The sequence below is a fragment of the Dendropsophus ebraccatus genome, chromosome 15 (assembly GCF_027789765.1).
Source record: "Dendropsophus ebraccatus isolate aDenEbr1 chromosome 15, aDenEbr1.pat, whole genome shotgun sequence".
Taxonomy (NCBI): Eukaryota; Metazoa; Chordata; class Amphibia; order Anura; family Hylidae; genus Dendropsophus; species Dendropsophus ebraccatus.
The window spans coordinates 62,886,043-62,909,627 of NC_091468.1; the positions used below are offsets into that span (position 1 = coordinate 62,886,043).

Sequence of the window (23,585 nt, forward strand, 5' to 3'; positions counted from 1 at the left end):
CTTCGCTTTGGCTGTCCAGGCATGATGGGAATTGTAGTTTTGCAACAGCTGGACGGCCAAAGATTCCCCATCCCTGATTTAAATGGTCAAGATTTCAGCTCTGAAGCTACTTTCACGCTGGGGTTCGCTGGGGATTTTCTTCCTTGGATTTGTGGGTAGATAACCAGGATGAGCGTTGCGAATGAGATTTTAAGAAATCCCTTTTAGTAGATGCAGGGAAAATCTACAATGACCCGTGTTGAGGGTCTAATGGTGCTTTTATACAGAAAGATTATTTGACAGATTATCTGCCAAAGATTTGAAGCCAAAGTCAGAAACAGAGATCAGGTCATACAGGAAAGTCTTTTTCCTCTTTTCAAATCCATTTCTGGCTTTGGCTTTAAATCTTTGGCAGATAATCTGTCAGATAATCTTTCTGAGTAAATGGACCCTAAGGGCCCTATTCCACCGGACGATTATCGTTCAGATTATCGTTAAATCGTTCGAATCTAAACGATAATCGTTCAATTGAATAGCAGTTAACGATTAACGACCGAACGAGAAATCGTTGATCGTTTAATAAGACCTGGACCTATTTTTATCGTTGCTCGTTCGCAAATCGTTCGCATTGAATAAGAAGTCGTTTGGCGTTCGCAGTAGTGACAAACACAATAGCGAAGACAAGAGGACCGCAAGAACGATCATAAGTAACGATTATCGTTCCATGTAAATGGGTGAACGATTTCAGGTCTTTCGCAATAGCGGTCATTTGGATCGTTTATCGTTAACGATTAAGCTGGGTTCACACTGCGTTTTTGCAATCCGTTTTTTTCATTTCATTTGTGTACATCCGTTTTGCTCCGTTTTTCTACTGACTTCCATTGTAAAAAAAAAACTGATCAAAACGGATCCTTTTTTTTAACGGACGTAGTGTCAGCCGTTTTTTAACGGAAGTAGTGTCAGCCGTTTTGATCCGTTTTTTTTACAATGGAAGTCAATGGAAAAACGGATCAAAACGGATGCACACAAATGCATTAGTTTTTTTCATCCGTTTTTTGCAAAAAACGGATTGCAAAAACGCAGTGTGAACCAAGCCTTATGCAAACGATAATTGTCCCGTGGAATAGGGCCCTAAGGCTACATTTGTCCGTAGTTGATTTCAATTGGGCTGTTCACACTCTCTGTATATTCAGAGATCTGGAATCAGCAAAAATTGCATCCACAAAAATTGCAATTTTTGTGCCAAAGCCAGAAGTGGATCCAACAGGAAAGAGACCGACAAGTCCTCCCTCTATATTCTCCATCCCATTTGATTCCACTTCTGGCTTTGGCACAAAAACCGCAGAGGTACTTTTCAAAAAAACTGTTGTGTGTGATTCCAGAATTGGGGTAGCTTCGGATCCGCAGCGGATTTCACGCTGCGAGTTTGCAGCGAATTCTGCTGTAAATCTATGTAGTGTGAAGGTCTATGGGGTTACATATCCGCAGTTGAATTTTCATTCCACTGCGGATATGTAACCTGGCCCCTTTAACTCCCCACCACCCGCAGCCCCCGGCCCGGAGCATACATTACCTGCTCAGCGCCGCAGCTGTGTGTGAGGCTTCTGGCTTCCCTCGCTCCCCATCAGCCAATCAGTGCTGCTGTGCACTGATTGGCTGATGGGGAGCGAGGGGAGCCGGGTACTTCACACACAGCCACGGTGCCAGGTAATGTATGCTGTGGGGGCTGCAGGCTGCAAAGGGTTAAAGGGGCCGGGTCACATACTGCCAGCGGAATGAAAATTCTGCTGCGGGTATGTGACCCATTCAAATTTTGCTGCAAACGTGTAAAGCTACCCTTAGTTGTGAAAATGCACGAAACTGCAAACTCACTGAAAAACACCAAACTGCCCTGTAAAAACAGCATAGCTAAAAACATCAAGTGAGTATGGCGTCTTTTTTTCCCAATTGACTCTCAGTTAACATCTGACCGCAGCGCTTTTTGACCCAAAGTGTTAAAATTGTCCAGCCTATTAGGCTGCGTTCACACTACGTATATTTCAGTCAGTATATGTATATTTCAGTCAGTATATTTCAGTCAGTATTGCAACCAAAACCAGGAGTGGATTAAAAACACAGAAAGGATCTGTTCACACAATTTCTGTGTTTTTAATCCACTCCTGGTTTTGGTTGCAATACTGACTGAAATATACTGACTGAAATATACGTAGTGTGAACATAGCCTAGGCCGTATTCAACCGATAATCATCTCGTGTAATAGAAGACAACAATCAGTGACAACGACATACACAAATTGTCGGCTGATCGTTGTCTTTCAACATGAAAGATCAATGTCGCTCCCTGTAATAGGCAGACCGCCGCTAACTTCTATGGGCTGCCCGGACAATCTAGCGATCACCCGGGCAGCTCCCCGCGCCCCCCCAGCTCTTACCCGCCTGCTGCTAGCACATGTAATAGCGCCGGCAGTGAGCAGGGAACGAGGAGCAAGCGAGTGCTGACCTGACAGATCGGCGCTGGCTTGCTCCCCTGAATCGCCCTGTGTAGTAGGGGCTTTATTCCCACAATCCGTGAACGGCCTATGTATGCAGACAGTTTGTAACTGAATGAACTCACGGACCTCCTGGCATCAGGTATCAATGGGACAATCAGTCCCACAATTACAGTCCATACTAGAACTTGTCAGTAATTTCTGCCCAATTTAAATCAATGTGAGTTAAGTTTACAATTAAAATTTTAAATTACGGACAAACTTGTGAAATGTGTGAACGCAGTCCGTTGTTCAATACATTGTGCGAAAACAACGGCCCTTGTTGCATTGACTTCAATGTATATCACTGCGGTAAGTACAGCCGTTGTTTAAAGGAGAATTCCGGCAAAAATTTTTATTAAAGCATTGTATTGCCCCCCAAAAATTATACAAATCCCCAATATACACTTATTACGGGAAATGCACATAAAGTGTTTTTTTTCCCTGCACTTACTGCTGCATCAAGGCTTCACTTCCTGGATAACATGGTGATGTCACTCCCTGGATAACATGGTGATGTCACTTCCTGGATAACATGGTGATGTCACTTCCTGGATTAAATAGTGATGTCACGACCAGACTCCCAGAGCTGTGCGGGCTGTGGCTGCTGGAGATATTGATGGCAGAGGGATGCTCAGTGTCCCTCCAGTGCCCTGTGTCCCTCAGTGTCCCCCTGCCATCATCCTCTCCAGCAGCCTTAGGGCCCTATTCCACTGGACGATTATCGTTCAGATTATCGTTAAATCGTTCGAATCTAAACGATAATCGTTCGGTTGAAATGCAGTTAACGATTAACGACCGAACGAGAAATCGTTGATCGCTTTATAAGACCTGGACCTATTTTTATCGTTGCTCGTTCGCAAATCGTTCGCGTTGAATAAGACATCGTTCGGTCGTTCGCAATAGATACGAATGCAATAGCGAATAAATAGCGAAGAAAAAACGATCGCAATTACGATCATAAGTAACGATTATCGTTCAATGGAAATGAGTGAACGTTTTCAGGTCTTTCGCAATAGTGGTCGTTTGCGATCGTTAATCGTTAATGATATGCAAACGATAATCGTCCAGTGGAATAGGGCCCTTAGACCGCACAGCTCTGAGAGTCGGGTCGTGACATCACCATGTTATCCAGGAAGTGAAGACTTGATGCAGTAGTAGGTGCAGGGAAAAGAGCACTTTATAAGCATTTCCCATTATAAGTGTATATTGGTGATTTGTATAACTTTTGGGGTATAAACAATACTTTAATAAAAATTTTCGCCGGACTTCTCCTTTAATGGAAAACAACGGACGTTCTGTTCATACAAAGGATGGTGTGTGAACATAGCCTAAATGCTATATACAGTGGTGCCTTGGATTACGAGCATAATTCGTTCCGGGACCGTGCTTGTAATCCAAATCCACTCTTATACCAAAGCAAATTTTCCCATAAGAAATCATTGAAATGTAGACAATTGGTTCCACACCCCAAAAATAATTTTATAATCATTATAGCAGCAGTGTGTATAGCTGAGTGTGAGTGCAAGCACATTATAGCAGCAGTGTGTATAGCTGAGTGTGAGTGCAAGCACATTGTAGCAGCAGTGTGTATAGCTGAGTGTGAGTGCAAGCACATTATAGCAGCAGTGTGTATAGCTGAGTGTGAGTGCAAGCACATTATAGCAGGAATGGAGAGGATGGGAAACACAAGGACTGATAGAGACTGCAGGGAGCATGAAGGAATGAGCAGGGCAGATGTGGACACAGTATAGCAGCACTCTCTGTCCAGGGAGAGAGGGGTTAAAGCTATAAAGAGATTACCCCCACAGTCCTGTCCCCTGATGCAAGCCCCAGCCTGAAGTGGATCTGCTATAAATTGGAAGGTGAGAGAGACTTCCTGGGTCAGAGTACTGTGCTGCAGACCCCGCTATGCAGGCCATGCCCCTCCCCCACTCACGCTCCCACCCAATACCAGGAGCTCTTAAACCAAAGCAATGCTCTTAAACCAAGTCACAATTTTGAAAAACTGTGAGCTCTTCTTGCAAAACGCTCTTAAACCAAGTTACTCTTAAACCAAGGTACCACTGTATATATATATATATATATATATATATATATATATATATATGTACTGTCAGATACTGTGATGGTTATGTGTAATCGACTGTTTTACTATTCTGCGGTCAGGCTATTGATCCGTCTCATCTCTTATCATAACAACCAGACTGCAGGTTAATATTTAGAGCGTGTGGAGCGCTGTTTATTTAGGTTTTAGACAAAGTATAGAACCATCTAACAAGATGAAGACAGTATAAAACAGCCAAAGCAGAGCGGGAATCTCCGGAAGACGTGGAATGTATTATTCCTTATAGGAAAATTCTTCCTATATTTGTATTTCAGAGGAATGTTCTCATAACTTCCTTTTCCCCATTTTCTCCTAAGTCGTGTGGGATTTTCTCAGGTTCTTTTATGTTAATGGCTGCAAAGTAGGCGGGAAGGGACTGAAGGGAAACTCTTAACTCCTGACTGCAGATCAGGTTACAGCTCCATCGAAAGCACAACGTGGGGGTTGAGCGAAACTTCAGTAAAGGGAAGGGCTGTCCAAATATCCTCACTCTGTCAGTCACACTGTAGTGTCTTCTGTAAGGTGTCAGGCAGCGTGCACACAGGCCTGAGCTCTGGACAGCCACCGCAAAGTATCCACAACTTATAGAACAACTAAAGGCCCTATTCCACTGAACTTTTTCAAACGATTATCGTTCATAAAATCGTTCAAACGACCGCTCGTTAACGATATTCGTTCTGTGGAATAGCTGTAAACGAGCGAACAACAACAGCGAAATCATCGTTGAGTCGTTCACTATTTTTTTTCAACATGTCGAAAAAAAAATCGTTGGTCTTTCAACAATAATTCGCTAATCTTTTCGTTAAATAAAAAATCTTTCAGTCGTTTTTGAAATGTCTACCTACATTTCCCCACGTTTTAAATGACCATGTAACGATGTAACGACCGCAAAAAAATCGTTACACTACAGATATCGTTCACGTTTCCACACGTATTATGTGTTATCGTTCGCTTAAAAAAATCGTTAAGTGCTCGTTAACGAGCGGTCGTTGGAGCGAGTCTATGAACGATAATCGTTCCGTGAAATAGGGCTATAAGGGTCCTATTACACGAAGCAATATTTAACGATTAACGACTACTATAAACAATCGTAAACGAGATTGCTTATCGTTAACCTGAAATCGTTCACCATATTACACAGAACGATAATCGTTAGTTACAATCGTTATTGCAATCGTTACTATGATCGTTTATTCCTTCTGATCCCGGCAAAACAATGAACAATGTGCAATTACACTGTGCGATTAATGAACAAATGCGGAACTTGAGCGAACGAGTGTGGAATTACAGCGAACGATTAACGATAATTTTAGGTTCAGATCTAAGCCAGCGATCAACGACTTACGAACGATTTTATTACACAGAACGATTATCGTTTAAATTCAAACAATTTAACGATTTTTTGCACGATAATCGTCCTGTGTAATAGGGCCCTAAGGCCTCGAACACACATCAGTATTTTTCATCAGTATTTGCTGATCAGAAGGAAGTCATTCTTATTTTTTTTTTTTAAGAATTAGGTTGACACAACTTTTTGGGCCGTTCTGTGGCTGTTATTTTTTTACGGCCATCATTTTGGCGGCAAAACGCAACCATCTTATGCACATTACGCCCATAATGTGAACATAGCCTAAGGGTAGCTTCACACGGGCGGGCTCGCAGCGAGATTCTCGCTGCGAGCCCGGCAGGTCCTGGCAGTTCCCATAAACTACATACTTGCTGCGGACCGCAGCGAGTATGTAATTGTTCCGCGCTTAACTCCTTCTACTCCCGGCCGGCTCCCCCGCTGTAAGCAGCATACATTACCTGTCCTTGCTGCTCGGGTCCGGCGTCCTGCTCTCCCGTCCGGCCAATTAGTGTGTTGCCCAGCCGCAGCCACTGATTGGCCGGGCGGGAGAGCAGGACGCCGGACCCGTGCAGCAAGGACAGGTAATGTATGCTGCTTACAGCGGGGGAGCCGGCGGGAGTAGAAGGGGTTAAGCGCGGTACAATTACATACTCGCTGCGGTCCGCAGCAAGTATGTAGTTTATGGAAACTGACAGGACCTGCCGGGCTCGCAGCGAGAATCTCGCAGCGAGCCCGCCCGTGTGAAGCTACCCTAAGGCTACGTTTATATGCAGCATATGATGTCTGCAATTGTCTGCAATCTTCGTCTGCAATTGCAAAAAAAAAAATATTCAGAATGCATCTGTAAGGTTGGATTCAAACTGCGTTTTTGCTGTCTATTTTATTCATCTGCTTTATGCCAAAAAAAAGGATGTCTTTTTGTGCATCTGTTTTGAGCTGTTTTTCCATTAACTTCCATTATTTAAAAAAATGAATGCATTTTGATTGTTTTTTTTGTTTTTGTTTTTTAAATAATGATGAAATGCAAAAATCTATGTTTAGAATTCTAGAAAACATTGTTTCCCATAAATGATGAGTAAAAAAACACACACACACAATAATCTGACGGAAGTGTCCCTTTAAGAAAAGCAAAGGGAAAAAAAAACCTTATGAGGTAGATGGTTTTGAGTTTTTATTTTAATCAAAATACTTATGAAGCAAAAAAAAAAATATATATTTATTATGGTGTTTAAGGCTTGTTGAAAGGCGATTTTAAGGCGATTTTAAGAAACTTTGTAATTGGGTTTATTAGCCAAAAAATGCATTTTTATCATGAAAAAGCAGTTTGAAGCTCTCCCCCCTGTCTTCATTGTTCTCTTATGGAGAGGGGAGGAGTGGAGGGAGATGAGGCACCAAAACAGGACAACAAAGAGTTAATTTATAGCTACATCACTGGGCTATCTCCTCTGAAGTCAGCACTGACCTCGCAAACCTCTGAATACCAGCTTTCACACAGCTCCCGCTGTGTAATCCTTTGTTCTCTGCTCTCTGCTGGCAACTAATCTCCCTCCTCCCCCTCCCCTCTCCATAGATTAGACAGGGGCCTGATGTAAACTAGTCAAGATTTCCTGATAATGAGCAGTGGAAGAGAGAGAGGAGGGAGGAGGGGCTGGGGAAAGTTTTTTTGAATGCCGATAATGGCATATTTGCCTAATAAACCCAATTACAAAGTTTTTTTTAAATCACCTGGACTATTGATTTCTGCAAAAAAAATATATAAATAAATTCGACAGTGACACTTTAATAAAGTGTACCTGTCATGATCTGACCTTCTATATCAGTGGAGAGATCCTGTGCTAATGCGGAAGGTCATGTCTCCATAGCTACGAAGATGCAAGATAATAAAGCATTATAATCTGACTGTGTCTCTGTATCCTTCCAGATTAGCAGAGGATCTCTCCTCTGATCCGGAAGGTCCCATTGTAACAGGTATAATTTAAACCATGTGGGGGAAGGAGCGGGGGAAAAAATATACTCACCAGAGTGCTTCCTGCTGTCTTTACTGTCACAGCTCAGTCAATCAGCAGCTGAGACAGGACTGCAGCCTCTGATTGGCTGAGCGGCATTAGTGAAGACAGATGGATGAGTGGTAAGTATAATTTCCCCGCTCCCCTTTCCACCAACAGAGCACATTCTGGCTAAATTAACCCCCTGGGGGTCACACTGTCGCTTTAAGGTTAACCAGGTACCCTCTGCTATGCAGAGCTGGTGGCATCTGGTTAAATACTGGAGTCTCCCATTGATTTCAATGGGGCTTGTACTCGAATCCAGCACTCGAGTATTGAAAAAACTGGACTTGAGTAACGAGCATTCAAGTATTTTGGTGCTCGCTCATCTCTAGTCACCACCAATTTGGAAACTTAGTCGGTACTTGACTGAGCTTGGCTTGTACTCTGGCTACAAAGCATATATTTATATGCTCAGCTGTATGGAGCAGGCGTGGTGTGAACAAGTTATTAAGTTATTTTCATAACCTGGTAGCACCTGGCTTCTCCATGAGATTGATATGCTCCACAGTGTAAACATGAGACCAGCTTTACATCTGTCAGGTAAATCTAAGCAACTGACAAGTGGTAGCAGGACCGCACCGAGCTAATATTGGCCTTAAAGGAGTAGTTCACAAAAAAAAATAATCTTTCGAATCAACTGGTCCCAGCAAGTGCCAGAGATTTGTAATTTACCTATTATAAAAAAAATCTCAAGTCTTCTCATACTTATCAGCTGCTGTATGTCCTGCAGGAAGTGGTGTATTATTTCCAGTCTGACGCAGTGCTCCCTGCTGCCACCTCTGTCCATGTCAGGAACTGTCCTGTCCAGAGCAGCAGCAAATTCCCATAGAAAAACTTTCCTACTCTCCAGACTGGAAAGAATACCACTTCCTGCAGGACATACTGCAGCTGATAAGTACTGGAAGACTTGAGATTTTTTAAAAGAGGTTAATTACAAATCTCTGGCACTTTCTGGCACAAATTGATTTAAAAGAAAAACGTTTTTGGTGAACAACCCCTTTAAGCACCAGAGCCCATTTTTCATATCTGACCTGTCTCATTCATGCGGTTGTAGCTCCCTGATGCTATAACTTATCCATGTGATTCCGACATGTTTTTTTTTATTACATTGTACTTTAGGTTGGTGGTAAATTTTGGCCAATATCCGTACAATTTTCTGTGAAAAATGCCCAGATTAAATTTTTTTTAAATGAGCATTTTTCTAACTTTGAATTTTCTGCAGTCACTGTGCGTATTTAATCATACAATAATTTTATTGTCATAGAATTATCTGGCTATTGTAGTGTGGGGGTCCAGAGTGTAACTCTGCCCACCATGATATCCATATGTCCTAGTAGGTTATATGGACCAATGTTGTTTAGTTGGTACCAGAAGTGTAATTAGACCTGCACCCCCACCCAAACCACTGCTCACCAGCACAAGGCCATGTGGTCCTTGACCAGGCCCCATAGCAATGTTGTAGCCTTCATCTATTGTAGACACAAGAGAAACAGATCACTGATCTCAGGGAGACCAGCCAAACGATAACACTGCCGGCTGCTAGTGTAAGCGCTCAATGCAGTGAAATCCTAGGTGCATTGCCCCCTGGGAAATATGAATATGCAAAAGAAGATCCAGTGGAGCCTCATTGAAGAGTGTTCAAACACAGGACTAGCCAGATATCCCTCTGGGAAGGACACAGTTGGGGGGGGGGGGGGGGCTCCTGTAGGGAGATTGGGAATTGGGGGGATTGGGGGGGGGCTCCTGTAGGGAAACTACCAAAACCACCATATTAAGTGGCCTTATAAGTCAATGTAATGACAAGGGGAAAACCAAAGCCAGGTATCCACATACAGCTGTTTCGGAGTGTTGCCCCTCATCAGTGTGGAGCAGGATTCTGGCCTGGTGGGTGCAATGCCTAGTGGAGCAATGCCTATCGTAGACAAGCTATCGATATGGTGGATCGGGCCCTCTTGCCTGCTTGTCTGGTTGGTACATTACCTCCGTTTAGAAACATCAAGGGATAATAATAATTCCTTTATTTATATAGCACCAATGTATTCTGCAGCGCTTGCACAAATCCATCCTGTACCCAACCTGTAGGCACACTTCGAGTGTTTTTGTTAACCTAAAAAAATTCTAGTTTACTAGGTCAATTCCACCCAATTAACTGGTTTGCTAATCATCCAAGGAAAACAATTTCTCCCTGTTTTGACACACCTGACAATAATGATACATAACAAGCCGGGACGTTAATGAAATGTAAGTCTAAAGCTACGTTCCCACATTTGCATTTTGAATGCAACCAAAACCATGTCCCTATTTTTTTTCCAAAAATCAGTGCAATTATTATTGGCGCAACATGTGGGATGTGGCGTCGACCACATTCAGAATGCACTTTCAATGCAAAGGTGGAAACACAATCTGAAGGCCGTATTACAGGGCCTGATCACCAATGTAAATGAGTGCCAATCTGTTAGATTACACGGCTTGAATATCGTGCAGCAGGGGCTGTATATATATCGCTAGTGATGTCCATGCAGCCTTTGCCTTTAGGGTAAAATAATAAAGTTTATACTAACCTGTCAATGATTCCCAGCGATTCTGCCTGCTCCCCGGTATCTTCCTGGCTTCTGCAGAGCTGTCCTCTAAAACAACACGCTGCTCAGCCAATCACTGGCCGTGGCGCTGTCCTGTTTCAGCCAGTGATTGTAGCAACGCATAGTCGGTGGCCGATGATTTTTAAAGGGGTAGTGAAGCGTTTCACACTTATTCACTAAATAACACACATTACAAAGTTATACAACTTTGTAATGTATGTTATGTTAGGTGATGGCCCCCTTCCGCGTGTTCCCCCCACCCATGTTAGACCCGGAAGTGTGATCAGGGGCGCCGCAATGATGAGGCGACCTGAATCGTCTGCCTCAGGCGGCGCCACCAGCTATCTTCATGGGGGCGGCATTCAGTGGCAGATTATAATATGAGCGGTTCGGGCGGCCGCCCACATTATAATCCGCCACTGACTGTACACAGGGCCGCTTTAACCAGAGGGCACATGGTGCACGTGCACCGGGCCCACTGGTTAAAGGGGCCCCCCCGAGCAGGCCGGCCGTTGCTATGTGCGACCAGTGCGGTCACACAGGGCTCCGGCCACCAGCCTGTCATGGGGGAGCGCCATGGATGGGTAATCTACTTACCCCTCCATGGCGCCCCCTGCAGGGCCCCCCGTCCGCCGCTGCCCCCGTCCGCTGCTGCTGCGGCGCTTCAGCGCTGCAGCAGCAGCGACACTGACAGAGAGAGAGCCATTGGCTCCCTCCCTGTCAGTCACTCACTCTTGTGGCCGCACTTCCTGCGGTCACAAGAGGCCGCACTCTCCCTCTAGCGCCCGACGTCACTAGAGCGTCGGCGCGAGGGTAAGGGGAGTGCAGCCTCTTGTGACCGCAGGAAGTGCGGCCACAGGAGGGAAGAGAAGAGGAACGCGTGGACCCAGGTGAGTAACAGTGTTTGTTTTTTTCAATGTTATATGGGAGGGGGAGCTATATACTATTGGGGAGCACAGGGGGCTATATACTATGGGGGAGAACAGGGGGCTATATACTATGGGGGAGAACGGGGGCTATATACTATTGGGGAGCACAGGGGGGCTATATACTATGGGGGAGAACGGGGGCTATATACTATTGGGGAGCACAGGGGGGCTATATACTATGGGGGAGAACGGGGGCTATATACTATTGGGGAGCACAGGGGGCTATATACTATGGGGGAGAACGGGGGCTATATACTATTGGGGAGCACAGGGGGCTATATACTATGGGGGAGCACAGGGGGCTATATACTTTGGGGGAGCACAGGGGGCTATATACTATGGGGGAGCACAGGGGAGCTATATACTTTGGGGGAGCACAGGGGGCTATATACTATGGGGGAGCACAGGGGAGCTATATACTATGGGGGAGCACAGGGGAGCTATATACTATGGGGAGCACAGGGGGCTATATACTACTGGGGAGCACAGGGGGCTATATACTATGGGGGAGCACAGGGGGCTATATACTATGGGGGAGCACAGGGGGTTATATACTATTGGGGAGCACAGGTTAGCTATATACTATTGGGGAGCACAGGGGCTATATACTATTGGGGAGCACAGGGGAGCTATATACTATTGGGGAGCACAGGGGTCTATATACTATGGGGGAGAGCACAGGGGGCTATATATTATGGAGAGCACAGGGGGGCTATATACTATTGAGGGGGAGCACAGGGGGGCTATATACTATTGTGGGAGAGCACAGGGGGGCTATATACTATTGTGGGAGAGCACAGGGGGGCTATATACTATTGGGGGAGAGCACAGGGGGCTATATACTATTGTGGGAGAGCACAGGGGGGCTATATACTATTGTGGGAGAGCACAGGGGGGCTATATACTATTGTGGGAGAGCATAGGGGGGCTATATACTATTGGGGGAGAGCACAGGGGGGCTATATACTATTGTGGGTGAGCACAGGGGGCTATATACTACTGGGGAGAGTGCACAGGGGGGCTATATACTAATGGGGGAGCGCACAGGAGGGCTGTATATAACTGGAGGAGCACATGAGGGTCTATATACTACAGGGACACCTTAAAACTATGGAGGCACAGAGGGGTGTAACTATGTAGGGGTACAGAGGGGTGTAACTACTGTATAGGGGTACAAGGGACCTAACTACTGTATGTGTTGGAGCCTAAAATATTTGTCTGGCAGATTCTGGAGAGAAGATTCACAGCCAGGAGAAGACTTCAAGGTGGCCCACGCTGGATGGAGAGAAAAAGAAAAGGTGACAGACTCTGATCGGAGAAGACGCCTCCGGTGAGTCACTGGATGTAACTTCACTCTGTTATAGGCTTGTACTGATAGGGGTCATGGTATGGCGGTATTATGTAATGGTATCAATGGTGATATCTTTCTGTTTTGTTTAGTGCAGTTTTTATGTAATATGTAATCACTGAATGGTGGAAATAGTGTTATAAGGTAACTACTGTATGTATTGGGGCTCTTGATACAGTGTGGGGGCAAATTCAGTACATTATACAATGTGCAGAAAGGTAAGGGGGGGGCCCACTCTTGAGGGCTGTGCACTGGGCCCACCAATGTATTAAAACGGCCCTGACTGTACCATGTACTGGAGCCCCCCCACCCCCGGGCAGTATCTGTAATGAGATGCTGTGAGCGGGGGAGACTGTATTCATAAGCGCCGCGCTGTACTAAATCAGCCGCGCGGTGCTGATACTACAGCGCGGCGCTTATGAATACAGTCTCCCCCGCTCACAGCATCTCATTACAGATACTTCCCGGGGGCGGGTGGGCTCCAGTACATGCATTCCACGTCCGTGATCCGTCAGGATCACGGAACGTGGGAATGCAGCCTTAGTCCCCCGGCTGATGTGCGGCTGCCCGGGGTGTCCCGTCCTGTCCCCGGCAGCGCGCGCATCAGAGAGCTCCCCGTGCGCCGGAAGTCACAGGCACAGGCGCACGGGGAGCTCTGTGATGCGCGCGCTGCCGGGGACAGGACGGGACACCCCGGGCAGCCGCACATCAGCCGGGACCAGACCAGAGAGGCTCGACGGGGGAACGGAGGGCAGGTGAGTTGTGTGCTGTTTTTTGTTTTTGTTTTATCTGCTGTGCAGGGGGGGGGGGGAGAGGGGGACCATCTATAAGGTAGGGGGGGGGAAGGGGGCCATCTATAAGGGAGGGGGGAAAGAGGGGGACGATCTATAAGGGAGGGGGGAAAGAGGGGGACGATCTATAAGGGGGGGGGACCATCTATAAGGGAGGGGGAGAGGGAAGAGGGGGACCATCTATAGGGGGGGGGCATCTATAAGGGAGGGGGGAAAGAGGGGGACCATCTATAAGGGGGGGGCCATCTATAAGGGAGGGGGGAAAGAGGGGGACCATCTATAAGGGGGGGACCATCTATAAGGGAGGGGCGGGAGGGGGACCATCTATAAGGGGGGGGAAGAGGGGGACCATGTATAAGGGGGAGAGGGGGACCATCTATAAGGGAGGGGGAAAGAGGGGGACCATCTATAAAGGGGCATCTATAAGGGAGGGGGGAGAGGGGGACTATGTATAAGGGGGGGAGGGGGACCATCTATAAGGGAAAGGGGACCATCTATAAGGGAGGGGGAGAGAGGGAAGAGGGGGACCATCTATAAGGGGGGGGAAAGAGGGGGACCATCTATAAGGGGGGGGAGAGGGGGACCATCTATAAGGGGGGGAGAGAGGGAAGAGGGGGACCAACTATAAGGGGGGGGAAGAGGGGGACCATCTATAAGGGGGGAAGAGGGGGACCATCTATAAGGGAAGGGAAAGAGGGGGACCATCTATAAGGGAGGGGGGAGAGGGGGACCATCTATAAGGGAGGAGGGAGAGGGGGACCATCTATAAGGGGGGGAGAGGGGGACCATCTATAAGGGGGGGAAGAGGGGGACCATCTATAAGGGGGGAAGAGGGGGACCATCTCCTAAAAGATCAGCACCCTCCTCTCCTGACATCCTCTGTGCTGCTGGGACTTCTCCTATAGGATTAGCACCCTCCTCTCCTGACATCCTCTGTGCTGCTGGGACCTCTCCTATAGGATTAGCACCCTCATCTCCTGACATCCTCTGTGCTGCTGGGACCTCTCCTATAGGATTAGCCCCCTCCTCTCGTGACATCCTCTGTGCTGCTGGGACCTCTCCTATAAAGTCAGCCTCCTCCTCTCCTGACATCCTCTGTGCAGCAAGGGACCAAACATTATGTTTATTGGGGACAGCAGTGGGGGGGGGCAGTAGTGGATTATAATGTGGGCGGATTGACGGGGGGGGGGGGGGGCGTCATTCTATAGTTCGCCTCGGGCAGCAGAGAGGCTAGAATCACCCCTGAGTGTGATGCACTATTCTCACCTGATTCACGTCGACCCCCGTCCGCCATCTTGGGACAATGATGTCATCTTCGATGCCGCGTCATTAGCTGCTCAGCCGCGATTGGCTGAGCATAACTCTGACATCGCTCGTTCCGTGATCAAGCCGGGTCACGCAACGGCCGGCGTCTTACAGAGTGGGAACATAGCCTTATATTGTATCAATAAAAACTAGAAATCATGGAGCAAAAAATGATATCCCAACTAGCCCTGCAGGCAGAACAATAAAGCCGAAATGATCATAATTATTATTGATCATAATTATTTGTTAATAAAAAAGTTTTTCTGGAAAAAAAATAGTAAAAAATTTGATAAAGATACTCAGGGGGATTTAAGAAGACCAGTGTAATTGTACGCTGGTCTTAACGTAGGTCCTGCCCCCTTTTTCCCTGGCCGAAATTACAAATCTGTGCCTTCTTCCTGTCGTACGCCCCTGCCATACTTTTCATTGTCAGTTTTACCATAAAGTGCATTGTATAGACATGGGAACCTCACAAAATTAGCAAATTTTTTTTTCTCAATTTCACCCCATAAATAATATTTTTCGGTTCCGTCATACATTTTATGGTAGATCAAAGCCGCCATTACAAGGTCCAAAAAAAACAAGCCCTTACATGGACCAGTGAAAGCGCCATAGCTTTTAGAAGACAAAGAGGAAAATATTTTTTTTAAGTTGGCCTTCTTGTTTTTGGATTGGCAGACCCCGGTGATGAGGAAAGCCAATAAGGTTTAGAATCTGTACATGCTGGAATGTAGAGCAGCCAAAAACCAGCTCATTCAGCATTATCAGAAAGAAGCAATAAAAGCGGCATACTCTCCTAAGCACACAGTGATCCTCCAGATGTGCAGCTCTTAGCTCCGTATGTATACGCTTGCTTTGTCTCTTGAGATTATAAACATTTTTAGGCATTTTAAGCTATAGATGTTTAGTATCCAAGAAAGGAATTAGCTCATGGCTCGCTTCCCTTCACCAGCTGTAATACTGTAAACCTTATATAACCCGAAAAAAGAACAAATGTCTAGCTCTATCCTCTAGATCAGGGTTTCTCAACCTGTGGTACGCATAAGCGCACCCCAGGGGGTAAGCGCCACAGGTTGAGGGGGTACTTGGGAGCTGGGAGGAAAAACAAACTTTTTCTTTTAGTTCCGGGACGCTGCTATCACTCAGCAATGTCCCGGCACCTATCATTGCTGCTGCTCTCACCTTCCTTCCCCCAGCAGCAGCGAGCGGTCTGTGAGGGGGCCGCCCCGGACTGGGAGATGCTGCTGGAGGCAAGGAAGGAGAGAGTCAGGGCCATCTCCAGGGAACCGCGCAGAATGCTGACAGTTAGCGCCAATAGCAATGACCCAACTCCCTCTGGACCCGACTCTACACGGGAAAGCGGCAGCCCCCCCTCCCCCTGGCTACATGGGGGAGGTATCTGAATACATGGGGGAGGTATCTGACTACATGGGGGGAGGTATCTGACTACATGGAGGAGGTATCTGAATACATGGGGCAGGTATCTGACTACATGGGGGGAGGTATCTGACTACATGGGGGGAGGTATCTGACTACATGGAGGAGGTATCTGAATACATGGGGCAGGTATCTGACTACATGGGGGGAGGTATCTGGCTACATGGGGGGAGGTATCTGACTACATGGGGGGAGGTATCTGAGTACATGGGGGGAGGTATCTGACTACATGGGGGAGGTATCTGACTACATGGGGGAGGTATCTGACTACATGGAGGAGGTATCTAAATACATGGGGCAGGTATCTGACTACATGTGGGGAGGTATCTGACTACATGGGGGGAGGTATCTGACTACATGGAGGAGGTATCTGAATACATGGGGCAGGTATCTGACTACATGGGGGGAGGTATCTGACTACATGGGGGGAGGTATCTGACTACATGGAGGAGGTATCTGACTACATGGGGACGTATCTGACTACATGGAGGAGGTATCTGACTACATGGGGGAGGTATCTGACTACATGGGGGGAGGTATCTGACTACATGGGGGAGGTATCTGACTACATGGGGGAGGTATCTGACTACATGGAGGAGGTATCTGACTACATGGGGGAGGTATCTGACTACATGATGGAGGTATCTGACTACATGGGAGGTATCTGACTACATGGGGGAGGTATCTGACTACATGGAGGAGGTATCTGACTACATGGGGGAGGTATCTGACTACATGATGGAGGTATCTGACTACATGGGAGGTATCTGACTACATGGGGAGGTATCTGACTACATGAGTAGGTATCTGAATACATGGGGATGGTATCTGACTACATGGGGGGAGGTATCTGGCTACATGGAGGAGGTATCTGACTTCATGGGGGGAGGTATCTGACTACATGAGTAGGTATCTGAATACATGGGGATGGTATCTGACTACATGGGGGGAGGTATCTGACTACATGGAGGAGGTATCTGACTTCATGGGGGGAGGTATCTGACTACATGGGGGGAGGTATCTGACTACATGAGGGAGGTATCTGACTACATGGGGGGGAGACATCTGACTACATGGGGGGAGGTATCTGACTACATGGGGGAGGTATCTGACTACATGGGGGGGAGACATCTGACTACATGGGGGGAGGTATCTGACTACATGGGGGGGGAGACATCTGACTACATGGGGGGAGGTATCTGACTACATGGGGGAGGTATCTGACTACATGAGGGAGGTATCTGACTACATGAGGGAGGTATCTGACTTCATGGGGGGGAGGTATCTGACTACATGGGGGGAGGTATCTGACTACATGAGGGAGGTATCTGACTACATGGGGGGGAGACATCTGACTACATGGGGGGGAGACATCTGACTACATGGGGGGAGGTATCTGACTACATGGGGGGGAGACATCTGACTACATGGGGGGAGGTATCTGACTACATGGGGGAGGTATCTGACTACATGGGAGAAGGTATCTGACTACATGGGGAGGAGGTATCTGACTACAGGGGGGGGGGTAAAATATCTGACTACATGTGGGAGGTATCTGGCTGCAGGGGGACATATCCAGCTCCATGGGACATATCTGGCAGTAAGAGGTATTATCCGGGGACAAATCCGTCTGGAAGAGACATATCCGGCTACAGGGGACATACCTTTCATCAAGAAACATATCTGACTGCAGGGGGCATACCTAGCTACAGATAGCATAACTGACTGCAAGTAGCATATCCAGCTTCAGGGGGCATACATGGCATACATATGCAAGAGGCATATCTAGCCAAAAGGGGCATATGTGGCTGAAAAGAATGTGTTTGGCTGCAGCCCCTGATCCCATCCGCTTCTCAGTCTGGCAGCTCATGGAAAGTCTGTTCAGCCAGTCATTGCACTGTCCCTCTGCAGCCTCTGATTGGCTGAGTGGGCCATCTGTGTCCCGCGTGACTGAGAAGCAGGTGGGAGCAGGGGCACTTAGGCCATTTTACTATGAAACGTACAAGTGCATCTACCTTAAGCTAATAGGTAATAGAAAACTGGACATTTTTTTTATATAGAAAGTATATTACAAATCTCTGCCACCAGAATTTTTTTTGTGAAAAACCCCTTTAACAAACACCCTTTATGTCTGTATAAAAATGTATGTTCTGGGGCCTACAGTGCGTCTAGGGGCCCAGAGGGGAAGGGGGGAACTCTGCGCCAGAACTAAAAATCCAGGCTGGGGGTGGGGACATAATAAAGAATGTATACTTACCTGTCCCTGTGCCCCTGCAGCGGAGGATCACAACTCTCGGACCCCCCACTGGTCTGCTCTAGCTATTGCAACGTCACGACACAGGCTTGGGAATGCACAGGGGCACAGGGATGGGTAAATATACATTTTTGATTTTTCACTGGAGTACCCCTTTAATGGAGGACATTTGTACATTATTTATATAAATCTGTATTTAGGGTGCCTTCACACCTACCGGATCCACAGCGGATCTCACTTCTGCGGATTCGAAGCGAGAACCGCTGCGGATCCGGTACCATTTACCCCTATGATAGCACATATTCGCAGCGGGATTAACATCCCGCTGTGAATATGTGCTTTAACCCCTCGCTGTCCGCAGCCCCGCCGCATTAGCCCATCCTCGGCCGCATCCCCAATCTCCGGCCGCATCCCCCCATCCCCCCGCCGCATCCAGCAGCCCGCATCCCCGGCCGCATCCTGCAGCCCACCGACCAAAAGCATAAAGTACCTGCTCGGCGGTGCGGCTGCAGTGAGGCTCCCGGCTCCAGTCCCGCTCATTAGCGGGACCGGAGCCGGGAGACTCACTGCAGCCGCGCCGCCGAGCAGGTGCTTTATGCTCTCGGCGGTGGGCTGCAGGATGCGGCCGGGGATGCGGGCTGCTGGATGCGGCCGGAGATGGGGGATGCGGCCGAGGATGGGCTAATGCGGCGGCGGGGCTGCGGACAGCAAGGGGTTAAAGCACATATTCACAGCGGGATGTTAATCCCGCTGCGAATATGTGCTATCACAGGGGTGAATGGTACCGGATCCACAGCGGTTCTCGCTTCAAATCCGCAGAAGTGAGATCCGCTGTGGATCCGGTAGGTGTGAAGGCACCCTTAAAGGGGAAGTCCAGGATTAAAAAACAAAACAAAACATAGCTGCTTATTTCCAAAAAAGACGCCACCCCTGTCCTCAGCGACACAAGCTGCTTAGTAAATGAGCACACATTGTGTAAAAAGAAAAGATCATTGTAACGGCCATTAAAATAATGAGCATGTTAATATGTTAATTATTTCCGTCCATTAGTGAGAGAGTGAACATGATGCAGCGCGTCTTCTCCCAGCTCTATCTCCCGATCAGTACGGATCTGAGCACTCAGACCCGGATCGATCAAAACTTTTCACATCTCTCTATGACATGTCACAAGTTTTTTTTATAATGATAGGTACACTTTAAATGGGAACTCCAGAGAAAATGTTTATAAATCAACTGATGTCTCAAAATTATTTCTATTTTCTCTAGTCTTCAGTACTTATCAGCTGCTGTATGTCCTGCAGGAAGTGGTTTGTTCTTTCCAGTCAGACGCAGTGCTCTCTGTCCATGTCAGGAACTGTCCAGAGCAGCAGAAAATCCCCATAGAAAACCACTGCTGCTCTGGACAGTTCCTGACATTGCTCACTTGCTACTAAATATTGGGCCGTGTAATAAGGCCCCAAGAGTGATAGGCCCCCGAGCAGCCGTCTACCCCGCCCAATGGAAAAGACAGCTCTGCCCCTTCCCTGTTTTAAATGAACCGACTAAGTTTAATATGAGCAGCGACGATGCAAGTAACACAAGATTCAGCTGAAGATAAAGATTTATTGATAACCAAGTGTTATAGGGGAACTCCGGTTAAGTAAGGTTTAACTGAAGCATGAATTCCAGAGCGGATTAGGTACATGTGTATGTACCATGACTGTTGCCCACCAGTTGTGGGCCAGCGCTGTGTGCTTGCCAGTCAATGTATATTCAGCACAGTATTAGCAGTGCCTGCCAGATGCAGAGAGGAGGCCGATGGTAATGCCAGATGCGGAGAGGAGGCAGATGGTAATGCCAGATGCGGAGAGGAGGTTGCCAGGTATGGTAAGATGGTAATGCCAGATGTTATAGGCAGATGGTAATGCCAGATGTTATAGGTGGTAATGCCAGATGGTAGATGGTAATGCCAGTTGTTAAGTAGATGGTAAAGATGGTAAATGGTAAGACTGCAAGATGGTGATGCCGGATGTTTCACAAGCTGACATGAAGAATCTTTAGAGACCCCCGGGGGAGGAGCGCCCTGACTCACTCTCCAACAGGTTTTTCACATCCGGTGGCATCTTTGTGCAGCAGGATATGCCCCATGATTGGCACCACTAGATGGTGCCTATGTGGGCAGATATATAGTGTGTGCAGACAGTGTCTTCTATTGGGGTAAGACGTCTATATGGTGGTGTGATCTATAATGTGTCTGTATGTTCAGGGCCCCTTCTGCCATGAGGCGCAATGAGTTTTCCGCCTCAGGCGGCAGATTTTGCGCTCCTGCAGGGGGCGGCAGACAGCAGCCCTGCAGCCGCTCACCTGTCCTGCCGCAGCCGTCCTGTCCCGCCACCAACGCTCACCACTGGCTGCCGTCTGTTCACCGCTGTCCCCCCGTGGTCGGATCGGAGCGCTGGGTGGTGAGAAAGGGGGTGGGGCTAGTAGGAAATGGGAGATTTCTATTGGGCTTGCTGCTCCGGGGGGTGGGAGTGGGGTATTTCTATTAGGCTTGCTCCGGGGGGGGGGGGGGGGGGGGGGGGGGTTCTGCTAGTGAGGGGCGGCCGCCTGAGGTTTGCCTCAGGCGGCAGAGACCCCAGAAACGGCCCTGTGTATGTTAGTGTATTGCATCTCTCCACTTACATAGCCAGCCTCCTCTCCCTCTTCAGAGCTCGCCGCTCCCTCTTTAGCTCCTTTTCGAAGTCCTTTTCGGTCTCCTCTCTATTGTATATAAAACATATATCAAGTTATATATAACTATATAAAACCTGGGAGACATTATCCCAGTACAGGGTTATACCTGATGGTCTCCAGTGTGGGCCGCCAGGTGTTTTTCTTAACGTCCCCACTGGTAGAGAACAGAACTGGTTTGGATAACATAACATAAATGGAATCTACAGAAAATATTCAGATGTTTTTTTTTTCTTCTACAAGGAAGACTCCACCATACCTGAGAGCATGAGGGGCCGAACGCACCAGGGGGAGCCAGAAGAAGAAACATATTGACAAATCTTGCACAACTAGTGATACATAGAACTACCCACACTACCCAGAAGATAAGTGGCCATGGGGTATAAGGAGATAAGTGGCCATGGGGTAGAAGGAGATATGCGGCCATGGGGTATAAGGAGATAAGTGGCCATAGGGTATAAGGAGATATGCGGCCATGGCGTATATGGAGATAAGTGGCCATAGGGTATAGGGAGATATGTGTCCATAGGGTTTATATAGATAAGTGGGCATGGGGTATAAGGACATAGGTGGCCATGGGGTATAAGGAGATAAGTGTCCATGGGGGAGAAGGGGGTGAAAGGGGGGGGTGATACTCACACCTCGTCAGGACCATCGTCCTCATCAAACTTGGACTCATTAATCCTGTTATAAAGAAAAAAAGAGAATGAGGATTGGTTATCTCTTATAGCAGCTATATAGGGTTAGCTATAGAAAATATTCAGATGTTTGGAATGTTTTTCCTTGTACAAGGAAGACTCCACCATACCTGACAACCTGAGGGTACGGAGGTAGTATCAACAGCCATCTGCCGGAGAATCCAGAATAAGAAACATATATTAACAAGTCTTCCACAACTAGTAATACACAAAAGGACACATATTTGTTTTAGAAAGTGGCCATGGGGTATGAGGAGATAAGTGGCTATGGGGCATAAAGAGATTACTAGGCATGGGGTATAAGGTTATAAGTGACCATGGGGTGTGAGTATATAAGTGGCCGTAGGGTATAAGGAGATAAGTGGCCATGGGGTATATGGAATTAAGCGACCATGCACAGTATCATCAATTACCTCCATGGCCACAGAGTAACCAGTGAGGCACAGTGCATGGCTGTTTACTGTAGTGGAGCCTGGACACCTATCACAATGATAGAGGCCCTGGATTCATGAAGCAGGGCATTGTGATGTTACCATACGTGGTATGTGTGTGTGTGGAGTTAAGGTAGGCGGGTGGGGGGATGGCAGAGGAAAGTGGAGATTAGGTGGGTGGGGTGACGTCAGAGGGAGGTGGAGGATGGTAGGCGGGTGGGGGGATGGCGGGGATGGCAGAGGGAGGTGGAGGATGATGGTGATACAGTGCAAGTCGCACACTGTAGGCCATTTCTGTAATAATAAAATAGAGAGAAGTGTCATTGAAATCATTGAAAGGTTTCATCTGTTACATTGTATTGTATAGAGAATACACTGAGGCCACACTGGACATCCATAAATTATATATATATATATATATATATAAACAGGGCCGTTTCTAGTGGCGGGTGGGCCGGGCGACCGCACAGGGCGCCGACAGCTAGGGGGCACTGGCCGCCCGCCCCATCAGCTGCCCAGATCGCCGCCACCCCGCCCGGCGTGCGCCCCCCGGGCGGGTTCACACTACGGAATTCTCGCGGACAATGTCCGCGGAATTCCGTCAGCTGTCCGCCCGCACATCTGGGCGTCTTTCCGCCAGCCCCATAGACACCATTCTATGGGCCGGCGTATTCCGCTATACGCTGAAAGAAGTGTCATGTCACTTATTTTAGCGGATCGCGGAATACGCCGGCCCATAGAATGGTGTCTATGGGCCCGGCGGAAAAGCGCGTGCCCGTGCGGGCGGACAGCTGACGAAATTCCGTGGACATTGTCCGCGAGAATTCCGTAGTGTGAACCCGCCCTAACTCCTACTCTGAAGAGTTCCAAGATCAGCGGCGCCTTATCATTCATGTATGTCATCATGTGTGGCTGATGTCACTCTGTGATGTCATAAAGAAAGCAGACAGCCAATCAGATACCAGATCATTGCTAGGTGTAATTTGCATATGGAAAGATAGATAGGAGATAGAGAGATAGATAGATAGGAGATAGATAGATAGGAGATAGATAGATAGATAGATAGATAGATAGATAGATAGATAGATAGATAGG

At 47.6% G+C, this 23,585-nt stretch overlaps 1 long non-coding RNA gene across 1 annotated transcript in view; it reads left to right on the forward strand.

Annotated features, from left to right (window-relative positions):
- The first annotated feature begins 1,649 nt into the window (after positions 1-1,649).
- LOC138774544 (uncharacterized) overlaps positions 1,650-23,585 on the forward strand; it is a 39,600-nt gene continuing 17,664 nt past the window's right edge. Inside the window, exon 1 of the long non-coding RNA XR_011360333.1 lies at positions 1,650-1,686. This is a non-coding gene — a long non-coding RNA (uncharacterized lncRNA). The remainder of the gene's footprint in view (positions 1,687-23,585) is intronic.